The following is a 12,683-nucleotide window of genomic DNA, read 5'->3' on the forward strand; positions in this document are numbered from 1 at the left end:
TTGTGTAATTATTGTCTATTATGCCATGTTGTTAGATAACTATTTAATATTTCAATAAATAATTTTGATAAAATGAATTATTCTCCAATATGTATTAAAATCTTTATTTTCCATAAATATTTATATCTCTCTATATAACCCTTTATATATTGCATGGATGCATTTATTTGACAGCTAATTTTAAAGTTACAACGTATGCAATATACATTAGTGGACATTGTAGATGGATTTCCACAAATTGCATTATATACATAGACTATTTATTTTGCATTATAGATACAGACAAATTGCATTTTTTTACCGTTTGTTTTGCATTATAGACAAAATTGTTTATAATGCAAAACTATACAATCAATAATGCAATCCGTCTATATTTCAATCTGCAGAAACCCATTACAGCTTCCACTAATGTATATTGCATTGTAATGTTTAAAATTTTGCATGTTATTTGCCACGTGGCAGAGCTAGGTTGGAAGTACATTGTCACTCTAAACAAGGTGGCTCCCTAACGCAACTCATATATTCCCTACGTTCCATGGCAGTAGAGTCATTTTGTTATTTTGGTACCTTCCATAGTAGTAGAGTCATTTCCTTTTTAATAAAAGTAAACACTTTTCTTCTCACTTATTTTACTCTCTCTTACTTTATTTTCTCTTCATCTATCTACCTTTTCATTTCCTACCTTATTCTTCATTTACCTAACTCATTTAACATAATTTTTCTTAATCTCCATGCCGGAAAGAAATGCCTCCCCTACTATAGAACGGAAGGAGTATTATAGTCTATAGAACTCTTGGCCTGATTAGCCTGTTAGGCTTGCCTGAAATTCTAATATTTAGGGTTAAGGTTGTAATTTTCAATCCAATAAAATTATAATTTAACTCTACAAAAAACGTATCTTTTAAAAACATAAAAATTGAGACGTTGTTACTAGCGTTTGAATTTTTTAAAAATAATCATTATTAAGGATGCAAAAGAAAACGTCCCTAAATTGAGGACAAATTTTCATAACCTTTGGATATTTGTGTTCCCTAATTTTAGTTAGGATACCAACAATAAAAATACTCTATGAAGCATTGGTAGTATAGTTAAACTATAACACCCCGAAAAAAAAGAGAGAAAAAAAATCAAATTAATCTAATTAAATTTTTTCCTAGTTGACTTGGTCACCAATTATTCCTTAATTTAAATTTTAAATAAAGATTTCGTAGAGATCTTCCTCCTCCGTGATCCGCAAATAAATTTGAAAATAATTTAAGTTAATGAATATCACATAAAAAAGGAAAACAAATCTTTCCACTCCTTCCCCACGTTGAAACCGCCCCCACTCCATGAATCTCTCCCCAAATCTAAACTACCCATCAGCCACCTCCGGTCTATAATATACCTTTCACAAATCAGTTTCCTCCTAATCGTTTCTCTGCAACAAGAACACAAGACATACTCTTCTCAATCAAATTCAAGAAACCGAGAACCCAACTCGAAGGAGGGAGCTATCGGTTGTTCTCTCAAAATCTGTTCAAGGTATACCCCGTTCCAACCGATCAAGTACTTTTCATAAGCATAGCATATCAGTACATATCACATTTTGCTAAATTTAATCTCCCAGACATCACCGATCAAACAACACCACCAACAATGAACCAAAAAATCAATAATCGAACACCCACTGTGATTAATCGAAAACGCAAAAGAACATAATTTGGTAAAGAGAATTTATCTTTCGGGATTGTTCGGGTTGGTTTCGGGGCTGTGCGGTGTCGGGGCTGTTCGAACAGCGAGCGGACCACGGCAGGGGCGAACTGCAGACGACGATGGCGCTGCGCGATCCTTGCCGAAACAACGACGGTGGCTGGTGAAGGCTGACCCGGCGAGCTGGGAAAGCAGCGACGGCATTGCTGCTGAGACGCCCTGCGACGGCGACCTTCGACGAGGAGACTGCACAGCAGCAGCGACGGGAAGCGGCTGGTGACGGCTCTGTGCGTCCTTCGACGGTACAGCAGCGGACGACGGAGGGGCGTTGCTCTCCCAGCGATGCCGACAGAGTTCGTGATGCAGTCTGACGATGGCGTCAGTTCTCCAACGGCGGTGGCTGGTGCGAAAGGGTGACGGCACGGGTAGTCGTACGCCGGCGATGATTGGCGGACAGTGAAGAGTGAATTGAAGGAGACGGGAGTGAAGCAACACAGTTTGGGATCTTGATTTGGGAATTTTTCCTTTTGGTGAGAAAGTGAAGGAGGGATGAGGGAGGCCGATGGTGGAAGGGAGTATATGGGTTTTCACTTTGAAATTTTTGGGCTCCATCTTTTAATTGTGTTGGGCTCAAGTTTTATTTGGAGAAATAAGGTGGATGGTGATATTTTAGTTTGGGCCAATAATTAAATAAATCTTTGAGTTAATAATTAAATTAATTGTGGGAAATTATTTAGTTAATTCTCGGAATAATTCGATGTACAAATAATTTACCCCAAGTTTCGAAATAAATATAATTGCGAGGGGAAGTACTTGCGATAATTCAGTTAAGTGCATATATAATTTTGGGGACTTTAATCCTACATTGTGATGGAAAATACGAGGAGCCAACGGAGGAACTTTTAGGAGGTCGTCGATTAATCGAAAACCGAGAAACGAGATAAACAATTTTAATTAGGGTGCATGCATCTTATTTATTTACTTGATTCATTGTGTTGATTTATGTGTTATTTAAATGCTAAAGGTGATTCCTTGCAAGCGAGACGTGATATCAGGGGAAAGGAAATAATTTCGGATTAAGAACTTGAGGTGGGTTTTCTTTTTAAATAAAGGCAATGCCCTAAGTATATTTTTATGTGAAAATGATATGAATATTTGTCATGCCGTGTTTTGTTTTATTCTATGGAACCTATCTGATGTGGATTTTGCCATCAATGGATAATCGAATTCGGGTCTGTCTAGGAAGTGAATCCTTATTCAGGCTAGTGTACACCTATGGAGATCGTGAGCCGTCTTTTCGGTCAGCCGGTCTAGTGACTTGGAATGTGGTCACATTCCTTGTCATCAATGGATCAAATATGGTAAAATGACTGTGCAGTCACGAGTTTTACGATGGAAATGATTTTAGTGTTTTGGGCGATTTCTAAAGTTAAAACCCCAAGGTCACTCAATGGTGACATGATAAATACTTTTTTTATAAAATGTTTTCGGCATGAGTCCACTGAGTGCATCAAGTACTCAGCCCTGCATTTCTTTTTAAAAATGTGTGGTGGGTGTTGAGCAGGACCGTTGAAGAAATTTAAGTGTGTAGAATGTGTCATGTCTTCACACGTGACATATTCCTTCTCTTAAATGTTTCCACTAAGTAGTTGTCCTTCTTTTGAGTTCTTGTATCACTAAGATAATATACATTTTTGAGTTGTTGATTGTTGAGATACTATGATTTTATTCGAGCTATTCCTATTTGTTTCGAGCTATGGTCGAGTTGCGTTGTTTTCCCCTTTCTTCCCCGCTTCTTTAACCCTCCCCTAGTTACGATCAACTGTGTTTTCTATCCTTAGAAAATACGGGCGTGACATAAACACACAAATTAGCGTCTTTAATAGCATTAAAAGGCGTAGTCAGACATTTGTTTGTTGTTGTAGTGTAATTAATCTACAACCTAAGTAGAACATAGTTATTAAATTCAATAAATATAAGTCCTGCTTTTATATAAGCATAGAGTGTAAATCTTCTTTCCGTGTAAAAGTCGTGTAATTATGTACAGTGTAATGTTAACTTCGTACCATGTAATGTTATCATATTAGTTACTGTAGTACCACTACAAAAAAAACTTATCTTTTAAAAACAAAAAAATTGAGACACGACTACTTAGTTGGAAAGTTTCAAGTAATAACAACATTTTAGGACGCAAAAGAAAGTGTCTATAAATTAAGGACAAATTAACTTAATTTTTTTATTTTTTAGGACGATTTCATTTGCGTCAACTAATTTTAATTGGCCCACCAATAATAAGGACATTTTTGAAGCATTAGTTATTTATTCAAAAACATAAATTAGCGTTCTTAATTGCATTAAAAATTTCCTTAAGCGTTTTTTTTTGTTACAGTGTACACATTACATTAGCGAGTAGAATAATCATCAATGAAAGACAAAGGACCGCAGATCTACTAATATTATGTTGTTAATGTTGGTTAAAAGACTTAGATCTTTAAATTAATACATAGATCAAATTTTTTTTAAAACGATTATTTAAATCATTCTTCACATTTTTAGAAGCGAAGTGATCTTTATTTCTTTGAAATCACTAATTTAGATAAATGTATAAATAAAAATGGCTTATATTTAAAATGATATCATTTCGCTCCTTTTATGGATGTAGCTAGAGTTAGTTATGTATAAATATTGAAATTATGCTACTAAGGTGGCGTTCGGTTGTCATGACTAATATCATGAGACTATCCATTTAGGATTAAGTTGTGGGATTATTTTAGTTTGAGGGGGAGGCTATGACTAATTATAATGAGACTATCCATCTAGATTAAGTTGGAGGGTTCAATCTTATGAACCAAACATGATACATATTTAATCATGAGATTTAATCTTGCCAACCGAACACCCCATAAGTCTAAACGGCAAGATTGGTCCCTAACTAAAAACAATTATCAAAGTAGAGAGCACGCAGAAGAACTAAATTATGAGCTAGACGGATCAAAATGTATATTCATTACTCTAAAAATAAAAAGTAATACTATATGTAAAATATATAGGGAATGGAACAAAATACTGAAAAATTTTAAATCAAAATTAAGATCGAATTAGAGAAATTAAGATGATCAACACTCAACTATCTAGATTATGTCAAATAGCAGATTATAAGATTTTGTTGTATTCGGAATCGTTCACCGTTAACTGGTATAAGTTGACCGGGCTCCGGTTTTAAGTGAGTGGAAAAGGTTAAAAGAATGTGGTTACTCCCTCGGTCCACCACAAATATTTCCATATTTTAAGAAATTTTTGGCTTTGTGAAAGAAATTGGATTAAAAAAAGTTAGTGGAAAGTGAGTCATACTTTTATATATCACTTTTATAATAAAATGTGAGTGAAATGAGTTCATAGAATGAGGAGTCGACTTATTAAAAATAGTAAAAATGAATGGGACTTTTATGAGCGGACGAACAAAAAAGGAAAATGGGACATTTAATGACGGACATATAGAGTATCATTTTACACACCCTCCGCCTGTAATTTATAGAGACATTTGGATTCATCACAAGTTTTAAAGAATTGTTTGACTATATAAATTTATATATTAATTTTATACTTCCTCAGTCCCATAAAAATATGTGCATTTGAAAAATGGCACGATAATTAATGCAAAATTGGTAAAAATAAGAGAGATGATGAGAATAGTAGTTAAAATAGTATTAGTGGATAGTATGACTTACATTATTAGACTATCCTCATCAATGACCCTCACTTAATCCAACCCCAATCAACTTTTTCATAAAATATTCATTTCTCACTCATTCACATATATAACCATGAACTTATTAATCTTTTATTTCCATCAATGACTTCAACTCAACCTCATTAAATGTTTTATTTTTTTATATATTTTCAATCAATATAAAATTTATAAGTTATTTAGATTAAAAGTAATAATTAAATGTAACAAATGTAATAGTCATTAAAAAAATTAATACTTAATAGTAATAAAAAAATCCAAAATGAATTTAGTGAAAAATGTTCGAGATTAAAAATGTAAATCCTTAGAATTATATATTTCTTATTATAATAAAAATATAAATTCAAATTTATCCAATACCAAATATTTCATGAAGTAACAAAATAAATCAACAAATAAAAGTAAAGAAACAAAAATAAAAAACATTACAATATTGCACCAATAGGAAAAAGCCATGTGTACGCCTGGGGCGACAGGGTGACATGAGAAGTAGAGGGGGGGTTTGGGTTTATGTAGTTTAGAATTATTTTTATTAATTACTATTTTGTCCTCTATGTGAGACCCTTCCTCCATAATCACTGATGGATGTGGTCTTAGTGTTTAATGGTAGCCCTATTGCTCTAAGTTTAAAATAAATAGATGTACATGAATAATGAGTTGGAACAACTTTTCACAAATAAAAATGCTCATATTTTTATGGGACGAACGGATACAGAAAGTGCACATATTTTTATGGGAACGGGGGTATTTATATATGATTGTAATGAGTTACTGGAGTATGTGGTCCACTTACTAAAAATGGAAAAAAAAGTAAATGTATCTTTAAATGGAGAACAACCCGAAATGACAAAATGTCTCATGTTTTGGCGGACGAATGAAGTACTTATTAGTTTTATAATAAAATGTGATTAGAATGTGTTAGTGAAGTGTGAGATCCATTACAAAAAGTAGTACTCCCTCCGTCCCAACTAAGTTGGGTGAAACTTTTGAGCACGAAGATTAAGAGATTGTGTTCAAAAGTATGAGAGGTGAGTAAAGTAGGAAATATAAATAGATAGTAAAGTAGGTGATGAAATAAAGTGAGTGATTGGATATTTTATATTTTTGTCAAAAAAGGAAATGACTCAACTTAGTTGAGACATCCCAAAAAGCAATACGAAGCGCAGTTCGGTGGTAAGACGCTTCACCTCCGACCGTTAGGCCGGGGGTCCGAGTCACTTCGGGGGGTAGATGGGGAACCATCGTTGATCCTCCTTTTTTAAAATTAAAAAAAATCTCAAAAAGCAATACGACTCAACTTAGTTGGAAAGAAAGGAATATTAAGGGCTTAATGAATCACACATATAATACATAAAATTGAATATCTCCAATCAATTAATCTCCTAAATTATACTTCATTCGTCCCATAAAAATTGTCACTCTTATTGTGGGCACGGGTTTTAAGAAATGTAAAGACAAGTTGGTTAAAAAGTTAGTGGAATGTGTGACTCATTTTTTATATTGGTTTTATAATAAAATGTGAGTGAAGTGAGTTAATGAAATGTGAGAACTACTTACCATTTATGGTAAAAATGAGGTGTAACAATTATTGTGGGACAGATCGAAATGGAAAAGAGTGATAATTATTGTGGTACGGAGAGAGGTTTACATTACATGTGTGTGTGCAGCTATTCTATATTAATATAAATAAGTACGGGGTACAATTTAAAGTTGCTCACTCGTCGGTGTATGATAACCCTACCACTATTTTTTTCTTAGCTTTATATACAAAATTACAAATAGAGTAGTACTTAACTTAATTACTAGTTGATAGGCGTATTTATAAGTAACGGCTCCTTAATGAACTGATATAGATACATTGATTAATTAAACAGAAGGCCATGACTAGGCGATTGGAAGTCGACCTATTTTTGCTCTACCAATACACATACTATACTGATTCTTGTACCAATTGGGTATGCTCTTAATTTTATTAACAGCATCACAAATTAGTAGTAATACATACAAGTACAACCAATCATATCAATATATCAAAAATAAGAAAAAAAAATCCTAGAAAACATAACTAAAAAGTTAATTGATATAACAATGGTGAGGAATGAGGATACGTATCGTTTCCACATGGGCGGGTGATCTAATTAAATTTAAGTACTATTAACCAATTTATATTATCATTATGATCAATTAATTGAGTTATTAAAATTTTAAAAATCCTAAATTAAATAATAAATAAAATCTAGAGAAATATGATAAAATGAGGAAGCCAATGAATTTGATTTCATTGACAACTTTACAAATCTAACAAATATATTCTATGTTAATCCAACTCATATTTTACTAAGACGGTCTCTAAATTAGTCTAGACCCTTGTCGAAATATCTAGACATTCCTAATAATTCATAAGAGTTAATGTCCTCACACTTAGTCTAAAACCTCTTAATTTTTTCTTCCAATCTGTTAATTATTTTTAGTCATGGATGGCTATTCATCTCTTGAATCCTCCCTACACCCCCTCCCAAAAATAACTTTCCGAACAAAGTACTCTATGAGTCTATTGATTATGTAAATATACTCATAATATCAGCACTCACGACATATTTGTACGAGATCATATGTTGGTATTTTGGTGTTTGGTTTTGTTTATGCTTAGGTCTTGGTGTCTTGCATTTTTCTGTTAATATCTTATTGTAAAATTTTACGTTGGATCTTGATTTAATTACCCTGAAATAATATTATTTTGGTGATATTTATTGTAATGCCCTGGAAATTTGTAAATTCAATAATTAATAGTGTGAGAAATTTGCGAAGATACATCATACTCCCTTCGTTCCACAGTAATAGAGGCATTTCATTTTGAGCACTCGTTTTAAAAAAATGATAATAAATGGTTAAAGTAGAGAAAGAGTAAAGAAAGATAAAGAATAGTGTAGAGAAGAGTATTATCTACTATATTCTCTATCATACTTTACTATTTCTCTACTTTAACCATTTAGTATCATTTTTTCAAAACGAGTGCTTAAAATGAAATGCCTCTATTACTGTGGAACGGAGGGAGTACATGATTTCGAATGACTTGTTTTAAATTACTAAAAATATTTTATTTAATTTAAGAAAAGTATTGAAACATAGGAGTAATTAATTTGAAAAAAGTTAGGAATAACCAATTATATTTTGGGTTATGAATGGTAAACATACGGTTGATAAGTAAATTAAGATAAATAAATAAAATGATTAAAACTAATTAACTCACCATTTAAGTGTGGTTTGCAAGGTATGGGCCAATTTTGGGTCTAATTTATGTAGTATTGGGGTAGTATTTAAATTTGAGAAGAAATAAAGGTTATATGATAAAGCCCAATATATGGCCCCTCTATTAGCCGCCACCTCAGCGTTTCAAATATTGAAACTATTGATTTCCTTTTAGTTTAAAATTTGGAGCAAATTACTAGTAATAAATTACTATAAAGTTGAAGTCATCTCCAGCTTTATTATGGTCCCAAAGAATCAAGATCGTTGTTGGGATGGCAAGATGATAATGATACATTCATGACATTGAATTGATTTATCATAACATCACAGCTAATAAATGTTCTAGATTTATCATAACATCACAGCTAATAAATGTTCTAGGAGTACTTTTAGTGATGGAACTGCAAAAATAACTAAACTTTATCTATCAACTGTCCGCGAATAAGAGTCCCGTTTTTTCATTTTAGTCTGTTCGCGAATATGAGTCCCGGTTCTCTTTTACCATAAATAGTAATAGGGTCTCACCTATTACTCCACCCATATACAAGTGAGACCCCCATTTTTCTTAACATTTCTTAAAATCCATGCCGCCAAGAAATGAGACTTTTAATGGCGGACGGAGGGAGTAGATGCTTCTATTGGAATTTGTATTAGTAGTAGTAGTAATTGTTTTTATTTTGGGTGGAATTTGAACAAGATTAGGGATTTGTGGATTTTTAGTATTTTGCCAATTTAATAAACTAAGACTATATATTATTGGCAATTGAGTAAAGTAATGTCTAAGATCGAGCATATCATATCTCTTGGTAGATATTCTCAATTCTCACGACGGAGTCAGAAGTGAAGATCAACCAATTCTGGATTTAATTTGACACAACGGACCATGGATGCCCGGAATGATGGAATGTCAAGTGCGGTAGGGGTCGAAGCCAGCAAATCGGAGGACGGACAAGGCGGTTGGCGGTTGCTACCCCAGAGAAAACATAATTTAATTAGAGTGGTTGCACCCTGAATCAGCACACATTCAAGTGTCTTACTGCTTTAGCGTCTTCAATGTATCTACCATGTTCACTAAAATGCATTAAAGCATCCCCATCCGTGCTCTTGCTCTTGTCAATGAGCACGGATGTGGGTCCGGACCCACTTTTATTCCCTGCGGTTAGGCAAAAGCACAACACCATTTCCACAAAATTAAAATGCATTAAAAATATCCGGAATATTATTATAAATTACAAAAAAATTAAAAATTACATAATTAAAATCCTAAAAATAAAAAAGTACATAATTAAAATCCTTAAAATTAAAAATTACATAATAAAATTCATAAAATTAAAAAACCCACTACTCGTGGCCGAATTTCGCCCAAATGTGTTTGATTAGGTCTTCTTATAGCTCAATGTGGGCTCGGGTATCGCGCATTGTGTTCCTTGTTTCGATCCTCTCGCCTACCGTCGTATGCCCACCGTCGAGACCTCGCGATTGAGCTTCCGGCTTCATCCTCGTCGTAAAAGCTAGTCGCCATCAGTCCTTCATCAGCTATAATCATATTGTGCAAGATAATACACGTGTACATGATTTCGACGATATTTTTCACGTACCACAGCCGAGACGGGGCCTTCACAATGTTGAATCGGGCTTGAAGGACCCCAAAAGCTCTTTCGACGTCTTTCCGAGCGGACTCTTGACGCTGCACAACAAGAACTCGTCTCGGGTCTTGCGGGTTGCTGAGCGTCTTCACGAAAGTCGACCACCTCGGGTAGATACCATCCGCGAGATAGTAACCCATGTGCTATGCATTTCCGTTGATGATGAAGTCTATCGTCGGTGCTACACCATTCAAAACATCATTGAAGAGTGGTGAATAATAGAGCACGTTCAAGTCGTTGTTGGATCCGGCAATACCAAAATATGCATGCCAAATCCATAGGCGGTAGTCAGCGACCGCTTCAAGGATAAGTGTTAGGCCGCCGCCTTTGTGGCCGCTTAAGTGTTGCCCCCTCCAAGCAGTCGGGCAATTCTTCCACCTCCAATGCATGCAGTCAATGCTGCCAAGCATACCGGGAAAACCATGAACTGTTTCGTAAAGACGAAGCAACCGTTGGCAATCATCGGTGGTGGGTGCCCGAAGGAATTCCTCACCGAAAGCTGAACGAACGCCGTCGCAAAATTTTTTAAGGTAAAGTATTCTAGTTGACTCACCGACATACAAATACTCGTCTAAGAGGTCAGCCGTTTGCCGAGTAGCAAGTTGTCGGATGACACACGTACACTTCTGCAACGCCGAGAGACTTTCCCGACCGGTTGCGTCTGTACTTGTTTGAAAGTATTCAACACGGGCGGATAATGTGTTGACAATATGCATAAACAAGCGTTTTGACATGCGAAAACGGCGCCGAAAGTAATCTTCCGGAAACCGCGGCTGGTCGGAAAAATAGTTGGCAACGAGCCTTTCGTTGGCTCCCTCCCGGTCACGATGGATATAGCGGCGAGTTGATCTAGTTGGTCGAGGAGGAGGGGCGGGGGTATTCGTTGTGACATAGGCTTCATAGGCGGCACGATATTGTTCATAGTATTCTTGTTCTTCGCGCTCCACTTCCGCAATGAGAATGGTGAAATCCATTTGAGAAGGTTTGAGTGAGAGAGGAAGAAGTATGAAAAAATATGAATGAGAGATGAATGGGAGATGAATGGGAGATGATTTGATGTGAAAAAATATGTTGTATGAAAAAATATGAATGAGAGATGAATGGGAGATGATTTGATGTGAAAAATGGATGACAAATGTGTGTATTTATATATGATTTTAGGAATTAAAAAATAAAAAAAATCAAAAAATTCCAGAAAAACGGTAAAATAACGGCCATATTTTTGGGAATATGAAAATATTTTTTTTTAAATTTTTGGTATTATTTTCGATTTAAAAAAAATGAATTTGCAACGGAAATGTCGTTAGCCAATCAAAACGCGCCACGTCAGCTGCTCGCTGGCACGGACATGCTCGATGCATCTAGCAGCGCCGCGCTAGCGGCGAGAGTGCAGCGGCGGACAGCGGGTGCCGTGCCGTTGGCACGGACGGACGGACGCCGTCCTTCAACCAGTGCGAATGCTCTTACAATTTACAAGTTTTGTAAACACATATTTTAGCTCCCTAGTTTTGTGTAATATTTATCGGATATGTAAAAAAATGTCCAATCTTTTTTATATTTATTTAACTTTTAAATAAAAAATAATCAAGTAAAAAAAAGTCTGAAAAGGGCTACGACTAGAATTATCCATCATAGGGCTGGCAAATCGTGCGGATTGGGTCGTTATCGGGTCAACTAATAAGGCCAAACCCGAACCCAACCCGTTAAGGAAACCCCAAACCCAAACACGAATCCGACCCACCACCTCCAAACCTGGACACGACCCAAACACGATAGCGACACGAACCGCTTTGGGTTGACCCGACACGATAGCAACACGATATCGACCTGAACATGATAACAACACGAACCACTTTGGGTTGACCCGACACGATAACTGCACGACAACAACCTAAACACGATAACGACACAAGCCACATTGGGTTGACCCGGTAGTGATACACGAACCTACCATATTTACACGATTACAGAATACAAATTGCTTCAAAAATTGATCAAGACTTTCAAAAGTCATATAACATGAAGAATTGAAGATGATCCATTTTAAACAACCACTTAGATTCAACATAATAACAGTAAAATTCCAACACAATCCAAAAAAACCCAACAAAATACATGTTTTGATAACGAAGAACTCCTTGGAACTCTGCAGACATAATCATATAGTAACAGAAGAACTCCTTGGCACTCTACGACATGTTTTGATAACCTCAAATCCCTAACCTGTAAATTCACAAGGTAGAAATTATAGATTTCCCATATCAAATCTATTCTAAGCCATTTAATAGAGAATAAGCTTCAAGAATTTGGTATTGAAAGCTTCAAGCAATAGGATAAACTAATAAACA

This window comes from Salvia splendens, chromosome 8 (assembly GCF_004379255.2).
Source record: "Salvia splendens isolate huo1 chromosome 8, SspV2, whole genome shotgun sequence".
In the NCBI taxonomy this organism is placed as follows: Eukaryota; Viridiplantae; Streptophyta; class Magnoliopsida; order Lamiales; family Lamiaceae; genus Salvia; species Salvia splendens.